This window comes from Podarcis cretensis (genome assembly GCF_951804945.1).
Source record: "Podarcis cretensis genome assembly, chromosome: 13".
Taxonomy (NCBI): domain Eukaryota; kingdom Metazoa; phylum Chordata; class Lepidosauria; order Squamata; family Lacertidae; genus Podarcis; species Podarcis cretensis.
In genome coordinates, this window is record NC_137182.1 from 38,159,171 (window position 1) to 38,186,949 (window position 27,779).

Sequence of the window (27,779 nt, forward strand, 5' to 3'; positions counted from 1 at the left end):
ATTAAGTACTTAACCCAAGTTACCACTGTATGTACACATTGATTCAAGCACTTACGCATTTGTCAAAGATGATTGAAACCAATTTGTAAGAGTCAAGGACAATGAACTTACTCATGGGAGCTCAGTGTGAACTCCGTGTAGGGTGTTCAGACCTGATACTGCCTGCAGTTCATTTCTCATCCTGTGAAATTGTGGAGAGGACCTTTCGGCAAGGGAGCCACAGACTTGGTTTTCCTGTGATAGTTGGCCTTTCTCCTGCTGCAGAGGCTGCTGCGTCACATTTTGATAATCCGTATTGTAAGTGGGAAGGTTTGCATACACAGCCCGATCTTGAAGCTCTTCTGAAGAAATTTCTGCATGACTTCTAGGGCCTCCTACCCTGCCATCATCTCTCCTAACTTTGTTTTTTTTTTTTAATAATTTTTATTCGTTTTTCAAACACATAATAAAAACAAAACAAGACAAACAGAAGAAAAACAAGAAAATCAAAACACACAAAGCAATTAAACCAATATAACTTCAAAATCATCATTTCATACCCTTCTTTCTTTTGACTTCCCCATACCTCCCCATCTCTGCATCCTTGTTTAGTGATTCTTTAGCAACCCTTTAGTCAATTGTCTTAATTCCCTTTCATAAAATTTCCTTTAGTTTTTTAGTTACTGCTGCAATTCTCTACCTCTTAGCCCCTGACATCTTAACATTCCTCAATTTTGCAATAGTTTTTAAGATATATTTTAAATTTCTTCCAGTCCTCTTCCACTGTCTCCTTCCCCTGGTCGCGGATTCTGCCCGTCATCTCAGCCAGTCCCATAAAGTCCATCACCTTTGTTTGCCATTCTTCCAGAGTAGGTAGTTCTTGCATCTTCCAATACTTTGCCAGTAGAATTCTTGCTGCTGTAGTGGCATACATAAAGAAAATCCTATCCTTCTTTAACACCAATTGGCCAACCATGCCCAAGAGAAAAGCCTCTGGTTTCTTAGGAAAAGTCCACCTAAGGACCTTCTTAATTTCATTATAGATCATTTCCCAGAAAGCTTTAACCTTTGGGCAGGTCCACCAAAGGTGGTAAAAAGTGCCTTCAGTCTCATTACATTTCCAACACTTATTGTTAGGCAAGTGATAAATTTTTGCAAGCTTGACTGGGGTCATGTACCACCGATAGATCATTTTCATAATGTTTTCTTTTAAAGCATTACATGCAGTAAATTTGATACCGGTGGTCCATAACTGTTCCCAGTCAGCAAACATAATATCATGACCGATATCTTGTGCCCATTTAATCATAGCTGATTTCACCGTTTCATCCTGTGTATTCCATTTCAACAGCAAGTTATACATTTTTGATAAGTTCTTAGTATTGGGTTCCAACAATTCTGTTTCTAGTTTTGACCTCTCTTTCTGGAATCCTATTTTCCTGTCCTGTTTGAATGTCTCATTTATCTGATGATAATGCAACCAATCTCGAACCTTGGGCTTTAATTTCTCATAACTCTGAAGTTTAACCCTTTCACCATCATATTCTAAAATTTCATGATATTTTGGCCATTTAGAGTCCATATTAAGTTTTTTTACTTCCCTCGCTTCCATTGGTGACACCCACCTGGGGGTTTTATTTTCCAACAGATCTTTATATCGGATCCAAACATTATACAGTGCTTTCCTTACAATATGGTTTTTAAATCCTTTATACACCTTTACCTTGTCATACCATAAATATGCATGCCAACCAAAACTATTGTCGTACCCTTCCAGATCCAAAATGTCCGTGTTCTCAAGAAGTAGCCAGTGTTTCAACCAGCAAAAAGCTGCCGATTCATAGTAAAGTCTTAAGTCCGGCAGGGCAAACCCCCCTCTGTCTTTTGCATCAGTTAAAATCTTAAATTTTATTCTGGGCTCTCCTAGCTTTGACATAAACATGGAATCAAAAATATATATAATGATGCCGCTTGCAAAAACAATTGTCGCTTGCTGAGACTAACTGGATACTAGAACATAAGAAGCAGTTCTGTTATGCTGTATGTGTGACTCTAAGACAAGACAGACAAGAACAAACAGCAGAAGTAGGCAAGAATAGGTGAATGCATTGATAGACATCTCAGTACTGCTACAGTCCGCTTGTGTCTGACTCTCCGTTTTGTGCAGGAGAGGAACATACTGTTAGCTACATGGCTGAGTATAGAAGTGCAAAAGTATAGAAATATAAGCATGGTGTGACCAGACCTGCTTGTGTTTTCTGCACACCTGAATTTGTAACTTATGTGCATATTCAAAGACTCTTACTTAGGGGGTCTCTACTGGAGTCAACTGCATGCCACAAATCTTAAAGCAATGGGGGGAAATAATTTATATAATATAATAATACTAATTTATTATTTATACCCCATCCATCTGGTTGGGTTTCCCTAGCCACTCTGGACAGCTTCCAGGAAAATATTAAAATACAAAAATTCATCAAATATTAAAACCTTCCATAATCAGGGCAGCCTTCAGATGTCTTCTAAAAGTCAGATACAGTGGTGCCTCGCAAGACAAAATTAATCCGTTCCGTGAGGCTCTTCGTATAGCGGTTTGTTCGTCTTGCGAAGCAAGACCATTGACAACTTAGCGGATTAGTGCTATTAGCGGTTTAGCGGCTTTTAGCGGATCCGCTGATAAGCGGCTTAGCGGCTTAGGAAAAGGGGGGGAAGGGGGAAAAACCCGCAGGAACTCACAAGACATTTCGTCTTGCGAAGCAAGCCCATAGGGAAATTCGTTTTGCGAAGCGCCTCCAAAACGGAAAACCCTTTGGTCTAGCGGGTTTTCCGTCTTGCGAGGCATTCGTCTTGCAGGGCACCACTGTAGTTGTTTATTTCCTTGACATCTGATGGGAGAGTGTTCCACTGGGTGGGCACCACTACCGAGAAGGCCCTCTCCCTGTTTCCCTGTAACATCGCTTCTTGCAGTGAGGGAACCACCAGAAGGCCCTCGGCACTGGACCTAAGTATCCAGGCTGAACGGTTGGGGTGGAGACGCTCCTTCAAGTATACAGGACTCAGGCCGTTTAGGGCTTTAAAGGTCAGCACCAACACTCTGAATTGTGCATAGAAACATACTGGGAGCCAATGTAGGTCTTTCAGGACCGGTGTTATGTGGTCTTGGCAGCCACTCCCAGTCACCAGTCTAGCTGCCACATTCTGGATTAGTTGTAGTTTCCAGGTCACCTTCAATGGTAGCCCCACGTAGAGTGCATTGCAGTAGTCCAAGCGGGAGATAACTTGAGCATGCACTAGTTATATTTAGAATAACCATTTACACCTTGCTTTATTTAAGGGAATTGGTATTAACGAGATTCAGTGTGCTATAACTTGCTTGCTAAAGGGAATTAAGAGAAATGAAAAACATCAGTAACCATGTCATTTGTTCACACAGAACAGTGGACAAAGAGTAAGAAGTATTCAAGTACCAGTGCCGGATAATCAAGAGACAAGTTACTTAGTGCCTCCATCACCACATCAAGCACAACTTGCTATCTGCTGTTCACCTTTGGAGGCAAGTCCTGGCAAGAGTACAATAGCAGAGGCCTTACTAGCTTTGATATTCAGGTCTAAGATTGGTGGGTCGATATTGGTGAGTCCAGAGTCAATATATGACAGTCAACTTTGTCCCTCCTGAGCCCCAATAAATGGTGCACAGTCAACTCTGATGTTTTAAGTATCTTTATCAAGCTTCCTCAACCTCGGCCCTCCAGATATTTTTGGCCTTCAACTCCCATGATCCCTAGCTAGCAGGACTAGTGGTCAGGGATGATGGGAATTTTAGTCTCAAAACATCTGGAGGGCCAAGGCTGAGGAAGCCTGATCTTTATCATTCAATTTGTTAAAGTTGTATCGTGAACACAAGCCCTGTCCCCAACAACGCTACTTACGGTCAGTATTTTCCACCCTGTTAGATCTCGATACTATGAAGGTGTGTTCACCACTAACCAAGAGAGGCAAAGAAAAACTTATTACAAAGGATCATCTGGACACCTAGTTCTTACAGTCTTTATTCACCCACTAATCCCTTCACTCTAAACCAGAAAGCATTTTCCAACTTTAAGAAAAGCTAGTAATTCAGGCTCCCAAGCACACGTTATCAACACAATTTAGCCTGCTCATTTCCAAAAGAAACCAAAATACCCTAGATCCCAGTATTTCCTATTCTCACTTCCCCAAGCTAACCTACCAGCCTCAGTCCTGGAGAACCTGGAGGTTGTTGCTCACATTTCACAAGCCACACTTAACATAGCATTTGATGCAAAGTATAAGGGAACTCGGGACGCGGGTGGCGCTGTGGTTTAAACCACAGAGCCTAGGGCTTGCCGTTTAGAAGGTCAGCAGTTCGAATCCCCACAATGGGGTGAGCTCCTGTTGCTCGATCCCTGTTCCTGCCAACCTAGCAATTCGAAAGCATGTCAAAGTGCAAGTAGATAAATAGGTACCACTCCAGTGGGAAGCTAAACAGCGTTTCTGTGCACTGCTCTGGTTCGCCAGAAGCGGCTTAGTCATGCTGGCCACATGACCCGGAAGCTGTCTGCGGACAAATGCTGGCTCCCTCAGCCAGTAAAGCGAGATGAGCACCGCAACCCCAGAGTCGACCACGACTGAACTTAACGGTCAGGGGTCCCTTTACCTTTACCTATAAGGGAACTCAGGAGGCCCCACTCTCCATCTAGACCCCAGCAGGAAACCTCTGCACTCAAGTATTGTACCTCCCTATGTGGCATTCAGATGGAGTGCAAATAATAGCAATTGTTCTGCATTCTGACAGCTCTTCCTCTCGCAAGCTCAGAACAACATTCCAGCATCCTTCAATCCAGTGCAGTGTAAGAGGAACAGTTGAGATCACTTACCTGTTTTGTCTTACTACTGTAAAAGAAGAAGAAGACAAATCAGTTGGAAGATGGTGCTCTCTCAAACCCATAAATAACCAAAACAACCTATCTCAATTCAGAATGTGCTAGGTGTTTCCTTTTTCAGACAATTCATGGGAAGCACCTAGAATTTATTTTTAGAGTTTTGCAAAAAGAAATTGAGCACAAGAACTATCTTCTACCAGTTTCCCTCTTCCTCTTTCCCCACCCCAACACTTTTCCAAACTCACTAGGTCAGGGATGAGAAACCTGTGGCCCTCCTGATATTTTTTACTTTATCAGCCCCAGCTGACATAATCAGTAGTCAGGGATGAAGATAAGTTTAGTCCACAATATCTGAAGGGCTACAGCTTTCCTATCCCGGCAAATAGATGGATAGGATGAAGTACTAGGCAAGATATCACTAGGAACCTCAGACCACCCAGAGAATTTATGGCCAAGAGCTTTTAAATCCCCTTTTCGCCTAAGTCATACTTACACGCTCCTATTTTGTAACAAAGAAAGGCCCCAGCTGACAGAAAGAGGAAGAGCAGAACCACATATGTTACTGAGAGATTTGGACTGATCTGAGCATCATCTGTTTAAAATAAAAAAAAGCAGTTAGAGAAGAGGGACGAGGCTGCATCCTTGAGTACCTCCCACTCAAGCCTCCACCACCATCACATTCAGAGATTGCTCTGAGCTTCTGGAGGACCCTTGGGCAAGATTCCTTCAGTGAGCTCACTTGTGGAAGGGATGTATCTCCTCCTTGCTTGCGGCCCCTCTGCCCATTCACATGCCTTTCCACTCTTGACTCAGCTGACACAGACACCCAGAGGGGAAACAGAAGGCAGGTTAAGGCTGCTGCTCCCTCTAATCACTTTTGCCACTGCTTGCATGCTCAGAGAAGGAAGGTGAACCATACAGTGACAAGAACATGAGGCTCCAGGACATGAGGCTCCAGGAGTTGTCGGTGTCGTGGAAATTCTACTCAGTATTGATCCAGAGTAGATTCCAATGTATAGTTAGCAGAGTAAAAACCTAAGCACGTTGCAGGATTTCCCCTCCCCCCCAAAAAAAATAGACCAGAGACAATTATATTTCATCCAGCAGAGCTTTACTGCTACTGAAGGCAAATGAGCATAATGATCACAAATCCAATACATTCAGGACTGGCACTGTCCATAAGAAATCCAGTTGCAACAGACTTAAATTTGGAATCTTATAATAAGTCTAAACCTTAACACTATGTACAGAACACCACACCAGAAGGAAAAGAAAGAGAAAGTGTGAAACTCAGGCTCCTTCTGGCCTATTATTACAGTCAGCATGACCTTGACGGAAGAGATAACAGAACCAGTTTAAGCCAGCTGTACTCAGCTTCTCTGAAAGAATAACCTAGACACCATGAACCTTCTGGTTGCTTCTTTCACACAGCTTCCAGAGCCCTCTTGAATTAAGTAGAATAGGAAAGATCTCTGCACTTCTACACTTTCTGTACTAAGAAATACAAACTGGCAGCCAATAGGTCCTCTGCAGAGGTGTGGGCCTCAGCATGTGCCCAGCAATGCCTGACTCTAATGCCAGCCCTGACTGGCACAGTCAACTGTCAAGGAAGATGGAAATTGTTGTCCAACAATTTATGGATAGCCAAGATTGGGGGGGGGGGCTGGTTGGCATGGGGCTTTCTCAGTACACCACTGGCCAACCATAGTTTAAAGATGTGTTTAATATGCATAAAGCATAATTTTGAATGCATTATATTTCAAATACTATGCAGAGATACTGGCATTAGGTTTCACTCTAGCAAACACAGCAGAAAAGGCTAGATGTTTCAGTTTCTGTCTTTAAGCTAACTCATCACTGGAAACCCAAGAGCTCTCACAGAAGGCAAAACCTGAGAACTCACCTTCTTTGTCAGTGATGGATCCAGCAACAACAGCAATAGTGGCTAAGTTCCATGAAGATGGAACAAGAAAGTTGCTTAGGATCTCTCTCTCTCTGCAGAGAGAGGAAAGTTTATTGACCTGCATTAAGGACTTACAGACGAGGCTGCATTGCTTGCATGTTTCAGAGCAATGTGTTACTTTGTATCTTGCAATGTCTATTTGTAACTATTTTATTTGTACTTATTTATTTGCAGCTATTTGTAACTATTTTTCCTGGAAAGTTTTGAAATTCATCTTCTGTTTGAGAGCAAAAATTCATTTCTACTCTACGCAAGGTCCAGATCAGGGATTTCGCTTGCAGCAACTTTAATATAATGCAAGACATGCCTGCTTTTTGGTTAAAAACAACAACAAAAAAACCCAAAAAAACCCAAGCAAAGTGCAGTGGTACCTCTGGTTACATACGTAATTCATTCCGGAGGTCCGTTCTTAACTTGAAACCATTCTTAACCTGAGGTACCACTTCAGCTAATGGGGCCTCCCGCTGCCGCTGCGCAATTTCTGTTCTCATCCTGAGGTAAAGTTTTTAACCCGAGGTACTACTTCTGGGTTAGCGGAGCCTGTAACCTGAAGTTTTGTAACCTGAGGTGTTTGTAACGCGAGGTACCACTGTAGTGAGAAGGAGAAAAACAGTAAAACAAATACTGTACCTGATACCAAAAGCTCCACCCAACTGCTGCATTTTGACACTAGAAATGGACTTCTTGATTGTGCCCAGCTGCAACAATAGTTTCCTTTGCCCTCCAAAGTAATTTTCCTGAGGTAAAATTTGGTCACACGTGCATTAGAATCCTGGACCGTTTTTGTTGACTCTCCAGCCTTATGGAGATAGACCAAGGCAGGTGCCTCTAAAAAGGCACACGCGATTGTGATATTTTCCCCAACCTTCAAAGGCCTCGTTGGTGAGATGGAGATGGTAGGTCTGAGTAACTGTGGATCTGGGCAGAAAAGGAAACAGAAAGTGAGGTGCCAACCACTGTAGGTCTGGGTCTTGTCCTCTTCCACATGGCAGGGACCTGCATTAGGGGTTTAGCTTCTTTGCTGTAAAGGAGCGATTAGGGATTGTTGTAATGGCTCATGCATTCATCAGCCAGAATTATATTCCATGCAAATGTCTGCAGTCCCAAGAAAATTGCAACTCAGCCATGATCATTGCCCTCAGCCCAACTTTTCTGGGAAGTTTTTCTTGTTTCCTTTTGTTACTGTACTCCAGCCCAAAGACTCCACAACACTCGGTTTATGCAACATGATCCCTCTGAAACTCGGCAGGTGTCCCCTCTCTCTCTTTCTCTCACACAGCAAGTTAGGAGTATGTAAATTATTCCTCATTTCCTCCAATGCAGAACTGGCTCCTCAAACACACACACACACACACACACACACACACACACAAACACCCCACTGATCGCTCCCTACAGTTGTCCTCTCCAAAGAGCTCCCCAGTTATATTCTAAAAACCAAGCAAACTCTCCAGCTAAACTCCAAAACTTAAGGCTTGCGGTTGAGATGAGTGCATGTGGAATTGGCCCCTTTACCTGTTAACAACAACTCCACAGGGTTACTTGGCTCAGACAGGAGATATGGTTGCCTCACTGAGGTGTAACTGCAGCTGTATCTTCCTGCATCCTTCTTGCTCACATCACTGATGGTGAACACGTTCATGTGACTGTGTATTGACCAATCCTGAGAGTCATCCTTTTGCAGATAAGACCTTTTCACTTCTCCTTGAGTTTCACAACGCATAGTGACTCTCTGTCCAATGGTGATTCCTTCCATAGGTTCCAGAGAGAGGACTGGTTTGGGGAGGCTGGGATCTGAGCAAAGAAATAAACAGACATTGAAGGCCCTTAAGAAGGAAGGTTTGCAGCCAAGATGGCATTGCTTCCAGACATGTTCAAATTCTGCCTTGGGCTTCTTCAGGAAGATGGATGGGATATAAATTGAAAGAATTAATAGTAATGAATAAATCCCAACATCTCGCTCTTTGGAAATTAAGTGTTGCCAGTATACCCTGTTTCCCTTCTACAGAAAATAGTTGCCTTGATCCCATTTGCAAACAAAACCCACAAGATGCAAACCAGTGTTGTACTCTAGCTTGCCTGAGATGATGATGAAGAAGAAGTAGTAGAAGAAGAAGTACTACAAATTTCATGGGGGTTGAATTAAGAACTCTTAGAATATACTCCAATGAATGTTATTTGTGATTTAGCTCCCATGTCCTTTAATCTTGCACTCAGCGCCTGTCCACCAATGAGGAAGGCTGAGGCAGCTGAAACCCCAAGAAGCAGCCCTCCCAGGGGCACCCTCCCACTGGTAGAGAAGTAGTGGTGATCTAGCAAGATCTCACCAAAATCTTGCAAGATCTGTGCGCTCTGTGACTGCTTGCAAATGCTCTCAAGAGCTCAATGGAACCCGCTGTCATCATTGCTGATTCACAGACCCGGCCACACAACCCATGGAAGGGAGGCTTCAGGGTAGCTTCGGCAAGAGAGTGCCACCTTTCCATTTTGCCTCAGGCGGTGAAACAAGGTAGGCTGCCTCTGCCTGCGTTAATGGGTGAGACATCACTCATCTGAACACTATTCGTGGCGAAGCTCCAATGTCCTTTAATCTTGCATTAATGGGATTGGTTGTGCTCAGCTACACAGGATCATCATTATTGGAGCAGGAGCAGGGTTGATGAACTTTTGCAAGAAGAAGAAGAAGAGGAGGAGGAGGAGGAGGAGGAGGAGGAGGAGGAGTTTGGACTTGATATCCCACTTTTCACTCCCCTTAAGGAGTCTCAAAGTGGTTAACAATCTCCTTTCCCTTCCTTCTGCACAACAAACACTCTGTGAGGTGAGTGAGGCTGAGAGACTTCAGAGAAGTGTGACTAGCCCAAGGTCACCCAGCAGCTGCATGTGGAGGAGCGGAGACGCGAACCCAGTTCACCACATTACAAGTCCACTGCTCTTAACCACTACACCACACTGGTTCTCCACAATTTGAGATGTTTTAATGGTACAGTAACACCTGAACCTAATGCTATATGATCCATTGTCCCCTTTGTGCAACTTATCAAAGCAGGATCAGGAACTAGTGAACAGCCTCAGGATGCTCATCTGGGATGTTGAGCAGAGTCTCTTACCTCTTATCAGCAGCTCAAATGGATCTGTGACTTGCCTGATCCCACCAAAATTGTACAAGCATTTGTAGATCCCTGCATCCGTTGTGCTCCTAATAGTGATTTGGAAAATAATGTGTTGTCCAAAATGATCTCTGGAGAAGCCTATGACCCTTCCATCCTTCTCCAAAGAGACATATGTTACCAAATGATGTATGTTGCATTGGATGGTGACATTGTCTCCAAGTGAGGCTGCCAACGTAGAATACACAGAGCTGCAGGAATCAGCATGGATCACAGTGGATTAACAAGGAAACAAAAAGAAAATCATGTGTAGACAAGTGGGTAAAGACATTGCAGGAGATATCAAAGCTGAAACCATTTAACATCATAAATGGCCAAAAAGTTTTTTCAGAATATCTGTATTTCTATTCAGGTTTTTAAAAATGAAAAATATGTTTAATTTCTAGACATGCCCTGGCTGTTCCCCTCAACAGCTTTTGACAGCCTCTCCTGCGTGTGAGTGTCTGAGGGCCCTGCTCCTTCTTGCCACTCACCATCTGGCCTGGGGTGGGGCCTGAAGCCTCACAGGGACTGCTGCGCTCTGCTGCCCAGGAGGACTCTCCTGTGTGTGAGTGTCTGAGGGCCGTGCTCCTTCTTGCCACTCACCATCTGGCCTGGGGCGGGGCCTGAAGCCTCACAGGGACTGCTGCGCTCTGCTGCCCAGGAGGACTCTCCTGTATGTGAGTGTCTGAGGGCCGTGCTCCTTCCTGCCACTCACCATCTGGCCTGGGGCAGGGCCTGAAGCCTCACAGGGACTGCTGCGCTCTGCTGCCCAGGAGGACTCTCCTGTGTGAGTGTATGGGGCCCTGCTCCTTCCTGCCACTTACCACCTGGCCCAGGGCAGGGCCTGACGGGCCTCACTAGGACAGTTGCTGTTACTGCTGGAGGGGTGCAGAGTGCTTTTAAAATGTTTTAAAATTTTTATTTTGAATTTTTTGTATGTGGGGGGTGGGGGTGGGGTGGATGTTTATTGGGCCTGGGAATTTGTTTGATTTTATGTTTTTGTAATTTTTATTGTTTTTTGTTTGTATTGTTTTATTTGTGTGTTGTTGTTTTTTTAAGGTGTTACTTTGTTCTTAAGGGGAGGGGTCCGGGCTGCTGGGAAGTTGGTCCCAGCCAACAAAATGGCTGGGACAGGTTTCACAGGGGGGAATGCACTGGGACAACCGATCTCAGTGATCACGGGTAGGAGGAGGAGTTACGCTAAGACCAGACCATGTCATTATAGAGGAGGCAGGTTTAGTCGTTGTCTGAGGACTATCCCTGCCTTCGGGTCTGGTCCTGACCGGATGGATACTAGAATCAGCAAGGGATACCCACATGACCTGAAAGTGTTGCTGTGCAATGCCAGGTCAATGATTCATAAGACCACTGCCATCCATGACTTGATCATGGATGGAGGACTTGACCTGGCATGTGTAACAGAGACTTGGTTGGATGAAGCAGATGGGCCTGTCCTTGCCGCTGCTTGTCCACCAGGTTTCTCTTACGCACAGCAACCCAGGTCATGTTTTGCAGTGATTTTTAGGAAGTCATTAGTTTGCACCAGGCGTCCTATTGGGAAGACCCAATTTTCTGAGTGCATGTTCTGGAAGTTGGGCAATAGGGGCAGTACAGGATTCCTTTTGGTGTACCGACCTCCCCGCTGCACCAAGGATTCCTTGCCTGAGCTACTTCAGGTCGTGGCGGATGTTCTCCTGGAGACACCTAGCTTGGTTGTCCTAGGGGATTTTAACATCCATGCCGACACGACCTTACAAGGGGCCGCTCGGGACTTCGTGGAAAGCATGGCCTCCATGGGGCTGTCCCTGAATAAGTCTGGCCCAACCCATAGCCGCGGACATGCCTTGGACCTGGTGTTTACCTCTATGGATGTTGGTGATCTGACACTAAGTAAAAGTGAAACGAAAGAAGTACCATGGTCAGATCACTTCCTGGTGCAACTGGACTTCTCTGCGACCCATCCCCTCTGCAGGGAGGTGGGACCGATTCGGATGGTCCGCCCCCGCCACTTAATGGATCCAAATGGTTTCCAGAGAGTGGTAGGGGATGCTTTATCCCATGTTGATAGCCTTTCAGCCGATTCCCTGGTGGCCCGCTGGAATGTGGAGTTAACCAGGGCTATTGACTGTTTGGCTCCGAAGCGCCCTCTCCGATTGCATGGAGCCCGGAGAGCCCCATGGTTTTCCACGGATCTGAGGGCAATGAAACAATCGTTGAGACGGCTAGAGCGCCGGTGGCGGATAACTCATTCCGAATCTGACCGGACACAGGTTAGAGCTCAACGTCGAGCCTACCAAGTGGCGATAGCGACGGCAAAGAAGACTTTCTTCACCGCCTCTATTGCATCTGCAGAAAACAGCAGCAGGAGACTCTTTCGGGTGGTTCACAATTTAGCGGAACCACCTGTAACATCGGGGCCCAGTACGGGCCATATGTTCTCCTGCAATGATTTTGCAAAATTTTTTGCAGATAAAATCGCTCAGATTCGGGAAGAAGTAGACTCCACCGTGGGAGCAGGGCCGGGGCGAGAGAGTGCTAGAGTCCTGTCTGGTCAAGTTGTGTGGGATCAATTCCAATCTGTTACCTCCGAGGATGTGGACAGGCTGCTTGGACGAGTGAAGCCAACCACCTGTCTCCTGGATCCTTGCCCATCCTGGCTTATAAAAGCTAGCCGGGAAGGACTGGGCGATGGGCTTCGTGGGGTGGTGAATGCTTCCCTCCGTGAGGGAGCCTTCCCAGACCCACTGAAAGAGGCGGTTATTAAACCGCTTCTTGAAAAAACCATCTTTAGATGCGGCCACGATGGCCAATTATCGCACAGTCTCAAACCTTCCATTCTTGGGCAAGGTGATTGAGCGAGTGGTTGCTGAACAACTCCAGGCACGCCTGGAAGAAGCGGACCATTTGGATCCCTTCCAGTCGGGATTCAGGCCTCATCATGGGACTGAAACTGCCTTGGTCGCACTGGTTGATGATCTCCGGCGGGCTAGGGACAAAGGTGAGAGCTGTTTCCTAGTTCTGCTGGATCTCTCAGCGGCGTTTGATACCATCGACCATAACATCCTTCTGGACCGTCTTGAGGGGCTGGGAGCTGGGGGCACTGTCATACAGTGGTTCCGCTCCTTCCTCCTGGGCCGTGTTCAGAAAGTGGTGGTGGGGGATGAGTGTTCAGACCCCTGGGCTCTCACTTGTGGGGTGCCTCAGGGTTCTGTCCTCTCCCCCATGCTTTTCAACATTTACATGCAGCCACTGGGAGAGATCATCAGAAGGTTTGGGCTGGGTGTTCATCAGTATGCAGATGATACCCAGCTCTACCTCTCTTTTAAATCAGAACCAGTGAAGGCGGTGAAGGTCCTGTGTGAGTGTCTGGAAGCGGTTGGAGGATGGATGGCGGCTAACAGATTGAGGTTGAATCCTGACAAGACAGAAGTACTGTTTTTGGGGGACAGGAGGCGGGCAGGTGTGGAGGATTCCCTGGTCCTGAATGGGGTAACTGTGCCCCTGAAGGACCAGGTGCACAGCCTGGGAGTCATTTTGGACTCACAGCTGTCCATGGAGGCACAGGTCAAATCTGTATCCAGGGCAGCTGTTTACCAGCTCCATCTGGTACGTAGGCTGAGACCCTATCTGCCTGCAGACTGTCTCGCCAGAGTGGTACATGCTCTGGTTATCTCCTGCTTGGACTACTGCAATGTGCTCTACGTGGGGCTACCTTTGAAGGTGACCCGGAAACTACAACTAATCCAGAATATGGCAGCTAGACTGGTGACTGGGAGCGGCCGCCGAGACCATATAACACCGGTCTTGAAAGACCTACATTGGCTCCCAGTACGTTTCCGAGCACAATTCAAAGTGTTGGTGCTGACCTTTAAAGCCCTAAATGGCCTCGGTCCAGTATATCTGAAGGAGCGTCTCCTCCCCCATCGTTCTGCCCGGACACTGAGGTCCAGCTCCGAGGGCCTTCTGGCGGTTCCCTCACTGCGAGAGGCCAAGTTACAGGGAACCAGGCAGAGGGCCTTCTCGGTAGTGGCGCCCACCCTGTGGAATGCCCTCCCATCAGATGTCAAAGCGAACAACTACCTGACATTCAGAAGACATCTGAAGGCAGCCCTGTTCAGGGAAGTTTTTAATATGTGACATTTTAGTGTATTTTTTATCTTTGTTGGAAGCCGCCCAGAGTGGCTGGGGAAACCCAGCCAGATGGGCGGGGTACAAATAATAAATTATTATTATTATTATTATCACCTCTCTTACAGCAACCTCAAGTGGTGAGTGCTGACAGAAATGGAGCTAAAATGGGACCAATGAGAAACAAATGGTATATATCAGCACATTAGAGGAACCCCTGGGGTTTGGAGATGTATAACTTTAAAACCCTGGTGGGAAAGTCCCCTGGAGACTGAGCATATTCAAAAAGAAAACTTGGATGAGGGTAAATGGTTCATTCTAGAATAAGGTATGGCGGGCAAGTAGAAGCATTCATTGAATTCAGCTGTTCACCCTGACTTTTGATCCTTGAGATATATATATATATTAGGACCCACCTTATTTTAGTAATTTTAACTTGTTTAAAACTGTTTTTAATGTTGTGTTTTGATGGTTGCAACCCGCCTTGGAAACTTTCAGAACACAGCTGGGGGAACTACTCTTCCATTGACCCAGAAGCAAAGCTCTAAATCAGGAAGAAAAAATGGCCCCCACCGGCTACATGAGGCACTCGACACATTAAATCAAAATATGGCTCTTCACAGGCCATCACTCGGCATTAAAGCGCTCTAATCAAGAAGCAAGCCAGACAAACATACAATGACCCCTCCAAAAAATATTGAATTCTAGAGTCACCTGCACTGTTTTCAATGGTTTGTTTGTGTTCTGGTTATTTTAAATTATTCTTTAAAAAATAAATGTCTTTCAAAATTCTGTTTGCTGTTAAGCTAACACAAGTAAAAGATTAAATCATGGGACCTCAAGATAATATCTACCATACTGGCCGAATATAAGCCACTTCCTTAAAACTTTGCAGGCACTCACACCCGTTCTGTTTTACCGTATGTCTGTTTCAGCAGTGATATCGTAAAAGCCCATTTTTACAAGGTCACGAATTTAAGCTGCACTTTAACTTTTCAGAGTCAGAATCTGGGGGGGGGGGAGTGTGGCTTTTATCGGGGTCAATACGGTAAGTAGGCTGGACTCTAAAATAAATCTGCTTACCTTAAAAGGTCAGGGGCCTTGGTGCACAACTAAGTTAACCACTATCCTTATCCCAAACTCCGCTTCTGCATTACCCTTGAACCTTGCCTTCACACACAATTTAGGTAAAGAGAATGCAGTCAGAATTAAACCCTCCTTTGGACTGATTTTAGATGACCCCTTTTCACATCATGAGAAGTGACTTACCCTCCATTTAGCAGTTGGCACAGCAGTGGAAGCAGAAACATGTCTGCCTTAAGAATACATCTCTTGCTGGCATTGTGACAACCTATGTGCGTGTGTGGGAGATGGCAGCTTCTCAGCCAACAAAATGGCTACATTGCAATCTGTCAGCAGTTACTAAATGATGGGTATCCCATATCTCACAGTTGCAGTGTGAAACAGGGTTGTATGAATCAAAGCGTCCACTCCACTGTGGAAGATCTGGTATGTTTAAATGGCAACATTCACTAATACCACCTTCCCTCTCCGCTATGACATATTCTTACCTTTCATATCCATTTCCTCCTGAAGTAGGAAGCAGCCTGAAAAAATAAGAAGCCATTAGAAAACACACCTCGTAACAAGAAGATTCCTGCTGGACCACAGCGCCCACTTCACCTAAAAGCTCTCCCCACACAGATATAGAAATAATCAGGGCTTGACTGAGACCAGGCTGTGGAAGATACTTTCATAATCTAGGTTCTTCACCTGAAACCCATGTGAAATAGAATTTGTGAGCCCCTGAGCATGTGAAGAGTCCACATTCCCATTCTCTTCATCAATAAGCAATGGTCTATATAGTCCATCCAAATTGGATTAATATAGAGTTGAGGATTTGCAGGGCAAATGGCATAATTTATAGGCACAACCCTTCATTTCAGATAATAACCCTGCGTCTGTCACACACATACCCACACAGTTGTGTTGGTAAATGCCCTTGTTTCTAACTCCCTTGAACCAACTGTTTTGGCCTTTCTGATTCTCACCAATAGAAGAGGACGAAGAATGCAAGCATTGTAGCAGATCGCTATTAGCGTCCATAAGATCTCATTTCACCTCCGCCGTCCTCAACCTTCAAGTTGTTGATGTTTTCTGTGGTCCCACACTTGCATCTGAAGCTACAGGAAATGGATGATAACATCATCTCCAGTGGGCCCAAGAAGTCAGAGGCTCTCAGAGGCTCTCAATTGGAGGAAAAGATCTTTGGTGGTTAGGTATTGCTTCACATACTGTTAAGTTGTGGGTGAACATATCAGACGACACAGTGATTCTTCAAACAGCTCTTGTTTATTCACAGGCCAGGACAGAACTGAACTGAAGGGTTCAGTCAGCCTGCTTATATAGAGCTCCAGTACAACGTAACTGTAACAATTTTCTAAAACTATCCAATCACTGAACGTCACTTTTGATCCCTTATTTGCATAACTATCTACAGTATCCCCCTGCTGGCCCAGGGTGAGAACTTCAGTACATAACACATACAAAGGAAACCATTCACATGCCAGGGATGTACAATATTGCTCTGTGTTCTTATGGGCCTTTAGGAATTCCACGGTATACTCAAATTCACTTCAGAGGAGGAGGAGAAAGTGGACTGTGGGACAAAAGGAAGTGTAGATAACCCCAAATCTGGCCCACTCCCTGCAGGGGACCAAATCTGTATCCTCCTAGAACACTTACTAAAATATCACACATTTTGCAGCTGTTCCACAGCAGGCAGGTCAAAGTGGTTGTGGTGTTCCATAAAGTTAGACAGAGGTCAAAGTGGTCCCATAAAGTTAGATAGAGATTTGAAGGCTGGGTGCTCAGCAGGAATGAAATAGAATTCCCAACTCATCCTTCCGAAAGTGGTAAATACAAAAAGCTGATGCAAGCCTCCAAACTCTCCACAAGGTGGAGATGTTGGCCTAGAAACGAGACTACTGCTCTTAAAAGGCAATTTCCTTTTCAATATAGAGGTGAACTCTCAATATCCCCATTCATTTTCCTAGGTAAGTGGCCCCTTACGCAAGGGAAAGTGCAAGAGCCCAGATATAGCCCCTGCATTAAGTGCGCTGCTGCTTTAAGAATGCAACCTTTTGTTGAGAAAGGGGTTTGATGTAAAGAAAGCACTGTTCCCTCACTGAAATATAGCTGTGCTACATAATTCATGGGGGGGGGCAGGTTGCACAAGTGGGAGACTTACATCAATTTGTGATTAAATAGGTCTATCGTGTAAGACTTTAAAAATGCTTGACATTTGCTTTCTCTTCCTGCACAGCCTGTCCTGCATTAACAAATAACACTCAAAAGCAGAGCGAGAAAGGTTCAAAGGCCTTTTTTATTGTCCTGTGTAAAATAAAAATAGCCCTAGTGCCTTTTAAACAAGCTATTATGTATGAGCGGAATATATCTCCAGTCAGTGTTGCAATGAAGATCCTCTGCTTTCAAGACAAAATTTACCATTTTGGTGGCGCAGAAATGTCTCCTGTAAAACTAAAAAGTCACTCATTTATTTATTTTGTAAGGTTCCACTGTTTTGTAAGGTGCTACTACTACTTATGTCCCCCCCCCTCCCACTGAATCTTCTTCCTGGATTAGTCACACAGGTAATTCCACTCGATTTGGCATCACATATTAAATTGGTTGTGTGATGCTACACAACCAATCAGATTTGGCTGTGTGATGAAATCACTGAGGGCAACTGAAAGACACCACTGAGGACGAAGTCAGTTCTTCTGAACAGTGCCTCAAAAAATGTCAGAAAAAATACTTTTAAAAGTTTTTTGCTGGACAAATATACAGTGGTACCTCGGGTTACATACTCTTCAGGTTACAGACGCTTCAGGTTACAGACTCCGCTAACCCAGAAATAGTGCTTCAGGTTAAGAACTTTGCTTCAGGATGAGAACAGAAATCGTGCTCGGGTGGTGCAGCAGCAGCAGGAGGCCCCATTAGCTAAAGTGGTGCTTCAGGTTAAGAACAGTTTCAGGTTAAGTATGGACCTCCGGAACGAATTAAGTACTTAACCCGAGGTACCACTGTACAAAAGAATGGCAAGTTATTTCAGCTCACCCTTGGTGACAGTAAATGCCAAAGCTCTGTGAATGTTATTAATACACAGAAAGAAGAAAAGCTATGGTATACCTGCCTCAGCACAATCGGACGCCTTCACCTGCCCCAGCTCTACAGTCACAGCAATCACTGTAAATCTCCAATGGCTTGACTTGACCCCTGAAAGCCCACGCTTCCATTGTCTCCCAAGACAGAGAGATGCCAAACATCTTAATATACAATATTTCTTTAACATTTTAGAAAACCTGTGAGAAATCGCTAACATTTGACAGCAAAGTTCAGGAAACAAAGGCGACTTTTGACTTAGAGTCAATTTTCATCCACATTTTTATTGTTTATTGGTAAATGCCAACATTTTCCAAGGCAAGTTGCTAAGTGCTCAAACGGAGCTAAATTCTGCCTATCCCCTTTCACAATCTTAGACATTTTCAGGCTTTCTTTGTTAAGTGGCCATATCTTAAGAAAATGATGCAATTTCTGTGAGTTGCTGAAATTGGATATTGGCTTTTGAAAAATTACCAGAAAATGTCAGAACTCCAAACATCATGTTTGCTTCAGATGTTTTCTAACATAGCTTGGCAAATTATGACATCTGACAGTAAATTGTGAAAATGAGGGAAGCCGTGAAGGAGGCATTTTCATTACTCTTTTTAAATTATGCCTCAGTGTGTGTGTGTGTGTGTGTGTGTGTCCATCTAGGTAGGGTAAATATGGAAAAGAAAGGCAGGTTCTGCAGTTTATGAGTCCTGACTGTCCAAAGCTTAAACCATTAATGGTTTCCACCAGGACGTTTCTGATCCCCTGGGAGCATTTTCCATGCATTGATTTGCAGGCCTCGGCACTTTATCGCTGAGTGTAGAGAGAGAAAATAGAGTGGTTGGAGGGAGCTTAACAAAGAGAGAATGAAAATAAAATAAAATGAATGAACTGATAAATACAAGAGGAAGGAAAATATAAGAAGTTGAAAGGCAGACCTGGACCCTATCCCTCCTCATTTTTCAGTTCCTCCCCATCCCCATTCTGGCTCTGTCTCTATCCAGCTGTCCATAAACAGCTGGAGAGGGACACCCAAAAGCAGCCAATCCCAAAGGACCAGGGGGAGGGGCTTGTGCTTGCCTCCTTTTCAACTCAAGGCAAATTACAGATGCTCTAGGGATTAGCTGGGATCTATGTTCCCAACAGTTGGTCTGAGGGAGCAGAGGAGAGTAAAAGTGAGTGAGAGGCATCCTTGACAGCCAGGAGACGAGAATTAAGGAAGAGGAAAGAGGTGACGAGAGAGAAGGAGGAGAGAGAGGAAAGATACAGCATTACTGAAGAAGGGAAAGAGTGACCTGGAACAAACTAAACACTCCTGAGGAAAGATGCAGGGATGTCCAAATGTAATGGGGTAAGTGGTTTCTTTGCAACTGATGCCCAGGGTGGGAACTCAAAAGCAATGGATGATTTCAAAAGGGTTTGCGGAAGGTTGCAGTCAGTCGTCTCTTGGTATTTGCCCTAATGGACCCTTCAGATGGCCAGTCACCTTCAGAAGAAAGCAAGTTATAAAACAGTTTGTCACTAGGATGTGAGAGAGAATGTCACACGGCAGCAATCAAAGTGAATAGAAGGAACAGAAAGGGAGTAAAACGATATGTACAAGTAGGAAAAATAACCACCTCAGATTTGCTACTATACTTCTGGTATCAGTATAATGTTCCGGTTTCAACCCCGGAAGACAGAGAACACAGGAGCTAGAGAGATGTATAAGGGAAAGAAGGAGGCAGAATGGGGATATGAAGTTTAGAGATGAGTGGCTTGGAGGGATGTGGAGGGATGGATCAGTGTCTGGATATAGATTGACAGATATGGTACAAAGAGAAGGCAGGCAAGGTGGCCAACGGCTATATGTAGACAGTGCTGCTTAAAAGACAATATGCTGCAGTCAAATCTAGACTGCAAATACCTACTCAGTCAGGACAGTCGACAACCTGCCAGCTCAGCACTTTGCTCTGTAAAATGGGAATACTTGTCTCTCCCGTTGACAAATGAGAGAGATACAGAATCTTATTAAAAAGGACTGTTGAAATGCCCTTTTGGAGATGCTCTTACAGGCTAGACTGCTTGGGAATTTCAATTAGCACAAAATCTAGCAAACAAATGGATGGCATTTTGCCAGACTTGACTCCTTGCCAGTCTGGCGACTGGTCTGTTTCTGAGCCCAATGCAGGGTCTTGCTTCTTCCCTTTAAAGTCCTCACCAGCTTAGCCTTGGTATCCAAAATACCGCCTTCTTTAGGAACCTGTCTGACTATTAAGACTATCCACAGACACAATTGGCCAAATTCCCGCAATTTCTGAGGTGATACTCATAGAAAGGGCCTTTTCTGTTGCGATACCCCAGCTACGAAATGTTCTCACTATGACACTGGCGTCTATTTTTCTTCTTCTGTGAACTGAACGCTTATTTAGTTGCCTGTTAGTTTTTGTTTTTTAAAAAATATGTTTTTATATTGAAATGATTCTGGTGCTCCAGTTGTAAAATATACCGGTATTTATGATGTAATCTGAGTGGGGTAACAGACGATTGCAATAAATAAATGTTTAAATGGACACCACTGGGAGTCAGCATTTATACCCTGACCTTATCTCAACCTTATGCAGACCCAGACCAATGACCTTGATGCTGACCTCTGTCTATGAGTACAGAGTAAAGGGTTAAATGTGAGGGGGAATCGTGCCAGATTTATTCCTGTGACTAGGGACAGGACAGCCACTTCCCTGTCGGGTTAATAGAGGTAAAATGTTATGTGAATGCTATGTGGCTTCTAGATGGTGGACTTCAATTTTAATTGGGTTTGTCACTGCTTCAGGTCAGCAGTGGCTGGTGAATCCATATGATATTGCGTCTGCAACTCAGCTAAGGAAGGAAGACGTAGGGCAGAGGAATTTAGCTCCTGTGGTAGATTTGGTTGTCATATCAGAAGTCAAGGGGAATTTATTCCCCAAAATCAAATGGGATGGAGCTCCTGGAGCGTTGGAGGGTGTGTTTTTTAACCTTCCATCTCCAAGTGGTTTGGTTTACTTGTTTAGTCCTCTGAATTTATTTGCATGCTAAACGCCCGCTCAAGCGTGTGTGTTTTTCTTGCACACTTTGGTTTGGTTGTGAAGGTTTGGTCTATGAAGTGCTGGAAGGTAGATATTAATTCCCTTGGTTAAGAGATTGAATTGCCCTGTATTGAATGACATTTTGGTGCTCCCAATGAGGTTCTCCAAGGAATGCCACAGAAGGAGGAACATTTGAGCCTATGATTGCTCAGCCTAAAGTTCATAAAATAGGCCTCCATCCCAGACCCTCTGAGAATAGGTTTGGGGACTGCATTGCTTCCCTCAGGCCCAGCCCTACCATTAGGCAGAGTGAAGCAGCTGCTTCAGGTAGCAGATGCTGGAAAGCAGCAGCAAGGTATTGGTGGTTAGAACTGTGTATGCCATCTAGCCTGCCCTACATCCTCTAGGTGAGCTTGCTGCCCTCAGGTGTGCTCTCCTGTTACCAGTGTTCAAGTAAGATTCAAGAGCTAATCCAGCTGGCTTCTGTGTATGGAATGTGAACCACCATCTTGTACTTCACCACATGCAGCAAAATGTTTTGGGTCTGCCTGGCTTCCCGGTAATCAGTTGATTCATTTGGAATCCATACCCACCATGAGTCCTGAAAGAAACAGGGCATCCCAATTTTATTTTATTTTTGCACGAAATCACGGCAGCCATTTTGCGTGCTGCGATCTTGCAAGCTTGTATGCCATGATCTCACCCCCCCCCCACAAAAAAAGCATTTTTTGGGGGGTGACATTGCAGCATGGGTCAAGTGACCCAAAGTTGGACAGTATGGCAATCCACAAGACTTCTTGGTGTTTCAGCAGAAGTCAGACTTCACAGTTGGAGGCCAATGGGTAGATTATTCAGTGAAATTCAAGAAGTTAGTGTCTGCTTCCAACCATCTGATTCTTATGATCTGCATCACCCAATATATATTTTGTCTACATGGAAGTAGTCACAGACAGTAGACCTACAAAACCCCAATACCAGTGTGGTGTAGTTGTTAGGTGTATTGGACTAGGACCAGAGTGACCTGAGTTTTAATCCCCTTTCAAATAAAAAGGAATGATCACTGGGACAATTGCTCAACATACCTCTCACAGGGTTACTGCGATCATAAAGTGAGGATCATGACAGATGTGTGGAAACTCAAGGTTCAAAGAGTACCAGTTTCTGGGTGACAACTTCAGGGGGAGGGTCTATTGGAATTATATCCTGCTTGTGGCCTTCCTATGAGCATCTAATTGGTCTCTGTGAGAGAGCAAGTGCTGGACTAGAACAATCCTTGGCTCGTCTTATATTCTCATCAGTAAAGCCATATATGCCACCCTAAGCTCCTTGGAGGAAGGGTGTGATAAAATTGCAATAATACATTGTATACATTTATTTGTACTGAGCACTGGTTTTAATTTTTAAAAAAGTAAAGCTTGCAAAAGATACAAATATAATTATATCATTTATTATTTCCAATCGGGTGTTAAATAAATATAACTCAGAACAGACTAATAAATAGCACAAGACCGAAAATAACAATCACTGCTAGGTTCCTTCATGTAATTTTTAAAAGGCGTGAAGTTCTCCACCTTTTCGGTTAGTTGCAACCTTTTTGGTTCTTAAAGGGAGTACAGTGGTACCTCGGGTTACATACGCTTCAGATTACAAACTCCGCTAACCCAGAAATAGTACCTCAGGTTAAGAACTTTGCTTCAGGAGGAGAACAGAAATCGTGCGGCTGCAGCGGGAGGCCCCATTAGCTAAAATGGTACCTCAGGTTAAGAACAGTTTCAGGTTAAGAATGGACCTCCGGAACAAATTAAGTACTTAACCCGAGGTACCACTGTAAACTGTTGTCCCTCTCTTTAAGAGAAATGTTTTCTAGTGCTGTGGTCACTCATGCACATAAATTAACATGCACAAATGGTGTGAAGGTTGAGAAAGTTGTTTTTGTTGTTATCTCCCACCAGTGCCGGATTTACATATAAGCTGAACAAGCTATAGCTTAGGGCCCCACTCTCTTGGGGGCCCCCAAAAAAAATTAACGGAAAAGAAACTGGATGTACGGTACATTTCCAAAATATGGTTAAAAAACTAATAAAATAAAACATATAGCAACAGTGTTTTGTGTTGTGTAGGCTCCTATGATGTAAGTAATGGGTCCATAAATTACCCTATAGCATATATTCAACGCAAAAAACAGTGACAATTTGTTGTTGACAAAGGACAGCTGGACATATAAAGGGCCCCATTACCTTCAGTAGCTTAGGGCCTCATCAAACCTAAATCTGACCCTGTACCCCACCCATCTGGAATGAGGCAAGTTTTGAACTGAACCAGTTCCATAAATGCATTGGCATTGTTATATATTTATTCTTTAGTCTGCACTTTCCAGAAGGCTTTTAAACATTTAAAAACATAATATTGTAAAAAATAATAAAAAAAATCACCAGTGACCATTGACCAATAGTGGATTCTACAGCCAGAAATTTGCAAATTGCTGCCACAATCCTGGAAATTCCTGTTGACTGTGTACGTTATTGTCCAGCTCACACTACCTGTATCTATGCAAGAGCGGCTGGACTTAACCTCAGGGCACCATGGAGCAACATTTTATTGACTGACTTAACAAAATGTTACCTTACCAACTGAGACAGCTTGCAAACCAATAAGACCCAAATAGGAATGTATTTGCTGAAAACAACAGAAACACAAAAATACAGCTTGTCATCAGTTCATTAAAGCGGTGCTCTGGTTTTATGTTAGGAGCAGAGACTGTGCCGTACATTTTAAATCTTTTCATGACGTTTTGATTTGTTAGCTAAGGATTTTTTAAAATGTTCGTTACTTGGAGTGCATTTATAGTTTCGTATCTGTGGGTCTTGTCGCGGATTGCGTTTGAGTCATTGGCTGCTGTATGTTTCGTTTGAAAATTGTGCGAGGCACAAGTCCTTAAAATAAAACACATGCAGGCGTAGATCCAGTTTCTACAGCTCCTGACCCTGCTGCCCTGAAAGGTAATAATAATTAGTATTTGCAACATGTAATGGGTTAATGAAGTTACACTTTAAATTGGCTAAAAAGATGCCAGATTCATCAGGCTGCAGATTTTAAAGTATGTACTGTTTTAAAACCAAGTCGTTATCGAAATTATAGATGGCAAAAACTATCGTAAAAGAAGCATCCCCTTCCACTTGCGTATTGCATTTTCTAATCTTTGAGAATCTAAGAAGATGCCTTTTACACAATCTATACGCCATGCAATACGATCGAAAATCAAAGCAAGTATCCTTTCTGTACCAGAAGGATTATTTTTACTTATATAGATTTATACAAATATAATGTTAATTTATCAAGCAGCGATAGCCCTGATTGTAATCTAGTTTGATTTGGTGAAGCCTGTATAAAAGACAAATGGGCATCCCTGCTCTGTTATCACCTCTCTGGCTCTTAAAATCCTCAGGCTCAAGGTTGCAAGGGATCACAGACAGAGAATAGGCAAATAAATTGGGCACATCCAGTTGCTTGCAGGTATGAGAGTTTGATGTAGCTTAAAGAAAATACTACTAAACCTTGGGTTACGTAAATACAATCCTGGTAACAACACACACAACATAACAGGCTGTTTTTGACTATGTAACTTCTATTTCAAACACAATTCATCATATAATATCTCACAAAGTGTCATTCCGTAGACCAACACATCATGCAAACAGAACATATCAGGAGAAATTAAAGAGCAATGGATGGTCAGGAGATAAAAGCCCATTCGGTTCCTAGATTGGCATATTAGCAATAACCACAATATGGTATGCTTATCTTATGATGTTCCGCGTATTCCTGCTTTGAGGATTCTAACGTTCCTTGTATGTAGATATTGGATCGCCCAACTGGGCTTCGTCAGCCGTGCATACTCATATTCTTATACAACGGAAACATGGAACAAAATAAGTTCAGTTTATATCTATATACAAGGAACGTTAGAATACCATATTGTGGTTAATGCCAATGTTGGACTTTAATTTCTCTTGCTATGTTCTGTTTGCATGATGTGTTGGTCTACGGAATGACACTTTGTGAGATATTATATGTTGAATTGTGTTTGAAAAAGAAGTTACATAGACAAAAACATCCTGTTACGTTGTGTGTGTTGCAGCTTAAGGAAAATAAGCAAGCCATGTGCCGAGTACTACATTCCTAGAGTTGCACCTTTTAAATTAGATGGAGATGAACAAGCAGGCACTTCATATGTTCTTGTTTACCAGGGACTGTCACAATATTGTGGTCCCTTGTAGGTCTCTGTCCCTGCTTTTGTCTTTGAGGATACTTTGTAAGAATGCCCTTAGTCTGGAGTGTAAGGTCAGTTACTCTTTGAGTTTCAGCTCTTTCCTCGTCAGCTCTAGAAGTGAAACCTTTGAGTGATGGGTGGATACAGTGCTTCCCCCCCAAAAAAAAAATGTTTAGGGGTACTCTCATTTTGACTCAAGTAAATCACCATTTTATAGATCAAATCGGGGGGGAAATAAATACAGTAAATGGACAAAGATTCACAAAACGTTTAGGGGTATGTGTACACCTGCGTACCCCCAGAAAAAAAGCACTGGGTGGATGCATTTGCTCTTAAGAGTACAGTGGTACCTTGGGTTAAGTACTTAATTCGTTCCAGAGGTCCGTACTTAACCTGAAACTGTTATTAACCTGAAGCACCACTTTAGCTAATGGGGCCTCCTGCTGCCGCCGCACCACCAGAGCACAATTTCTGTTCTCCTCCAGAAGTTCTTAAACTAAAGCACTATTTCTGGGTTAGCGGAGTCTGTAACCTGAAGCGTACATAACCTGAAGCGTATGTAACCCGAGGTACCACTACATGTGCAAGAAAACTTAAGGACTGCACAGTGACATTTCACACACTGCAGCTGAACTGCTGGTAACACACTGCAAATCAGTTGCGTGTTTTCCTAGCATATCTTTAACCCGAAGGACAAGCACCCTCTTGCTTCAGCAAAGTGTAATTGGGCAAGGGAGAGAATGCAGAGGAGCAGAGGGTAGTTAAGAATCAGGGTGTTACAAGTGTGTCCTTATTCTCACCTGTAAAATTTTGGAGGGTAAGGGGTGGGGGGAGAGAACCAGTTCAGTTCTGAGTAGCTCCTTTGCCAGAAGCAGAGAGCTTCTGGTTTCCTTGCTGCGACTAGTGACTGACAATCACAGCGCATGAGAAACTCTTAGCTGACTGGCAGCTCCGTGGATATCAGTAATTCAGCATGAGGCTGAACACTTGATGGGTCTCTCAGATGGTGTGTGAGGCAAAGGGCAGGCTCAAGGGCCACCCAACACCCTCAATGCCATTCAGTTTTTTCCCCATTATGAAAATGTATGTGCTTTGCGGAACAGAAAGAGTAGGTGTGTCTTCAGAGTATTTGCTATATGCGGATTCTTTAGTTCCCCAGTGGTATACTCACCTGAGAAACTCACTCCATATCTTTGGCTTGAGAATGAAGACCAGTCCTTCACGTGGTTAAATTTGGTAAGGTATTGTTGCATGTGGTAATGTTCATTTATTCTGCTATCATCCCTGCCTGTTCACTGGTTTTGCAGATTTGTATAGCATGGCAGTTTGATTGGACCCAGTAGTGGGACATATGAAATATGCGTATGTTGCGCACTACAATATAAGAAGACATGTGTCGTCTCCCAAGCCACTCTGTCAAAACAGCTACCACCAGCTTTTTATTCACTTTCTTAAACCACCCAAAGACCATATCTCAAAGCATAGGAGCCAACTCCTAGGGGCTGAGGTGTCTTCGGCTCCCGAAGAAAATATTTGAGGGGGCCAGGTCCCACCAAAGTTGATGAGCATTGCCTTCAAAGTGGGGGGGGGGAGGGAGGTGCCATGCCATGTGATTTAGTATGTGGAGCAGGGCTTCCCTGTGCCCCCAATATTTTATTCCAGTTAGCACCCCTGTCTCAAAAGTAGTGATTTGATTCTGAAAAAGAGGCGTTGGGTGTCAAATATGTCAAGAAGCCCTGCCGCCTCATCTGCAAGCGACTGCCTCCAGTCAGCACTGTCTCTTAAGCATTTGTGGCACTGGGGTATCCCCCCCCCAGGTTGCCCAGTTCCAGGCATGCAGGAGGGCAGAGCCAGCCGGCTGGCCGGCTGCCTCAGTGTCTCACTGGCTCGATCGCCCCTGAACTCTCACGGTGCAGAGCCACCCACAGCAGAAGAGCCCACCGCCGCGCTCCAACTGACAGACGGGCTCTTCCCTGGACTCAAGTCTCAGGCCCCAGACTCTCAGCCTGGCACCCCTGAGAGCCTGGCGCCCGGGTGCCACGCACCCTTAGCGTCTATGGGTAAGACAGCCCTGCCTCCAGTTTAAAGGCCTGCCTCCTAATGTGGGTGCCATAGCCTCTGGCCTGAAGACGCTTGCCTAATCTGTAAACTGGGTCCTCTAGTTTAAAGATCTGCCTCCTAATCCAG

At 44.3% G+C, this 27,779-nt stretch overlaps 1 protein-coding gene across 1 annotated transcript in view; it reads left to right on the top strand.

Annotated features, from left to right (window-relative positions):
- Nucleotides 1-19,372: 19,372 nt before the first annotated feature.
- KCNJ14 (potassium inwardly rectifying channel subfamily J member 14) overlaps nt 19,373-27,779 on the top strand; it is a 29,736-nt gene continuing 21,329 nt past the window's right edge. Inside the window, exon 1 of the mRNA XM_079950410.1 lies at nt 19,373-19,626. The gene's annotated coding sequence lies outside the window, so the exon portion shown is untranslated. The remainder of the gene's footprint in view (nt 19,627-27,779) is intronic.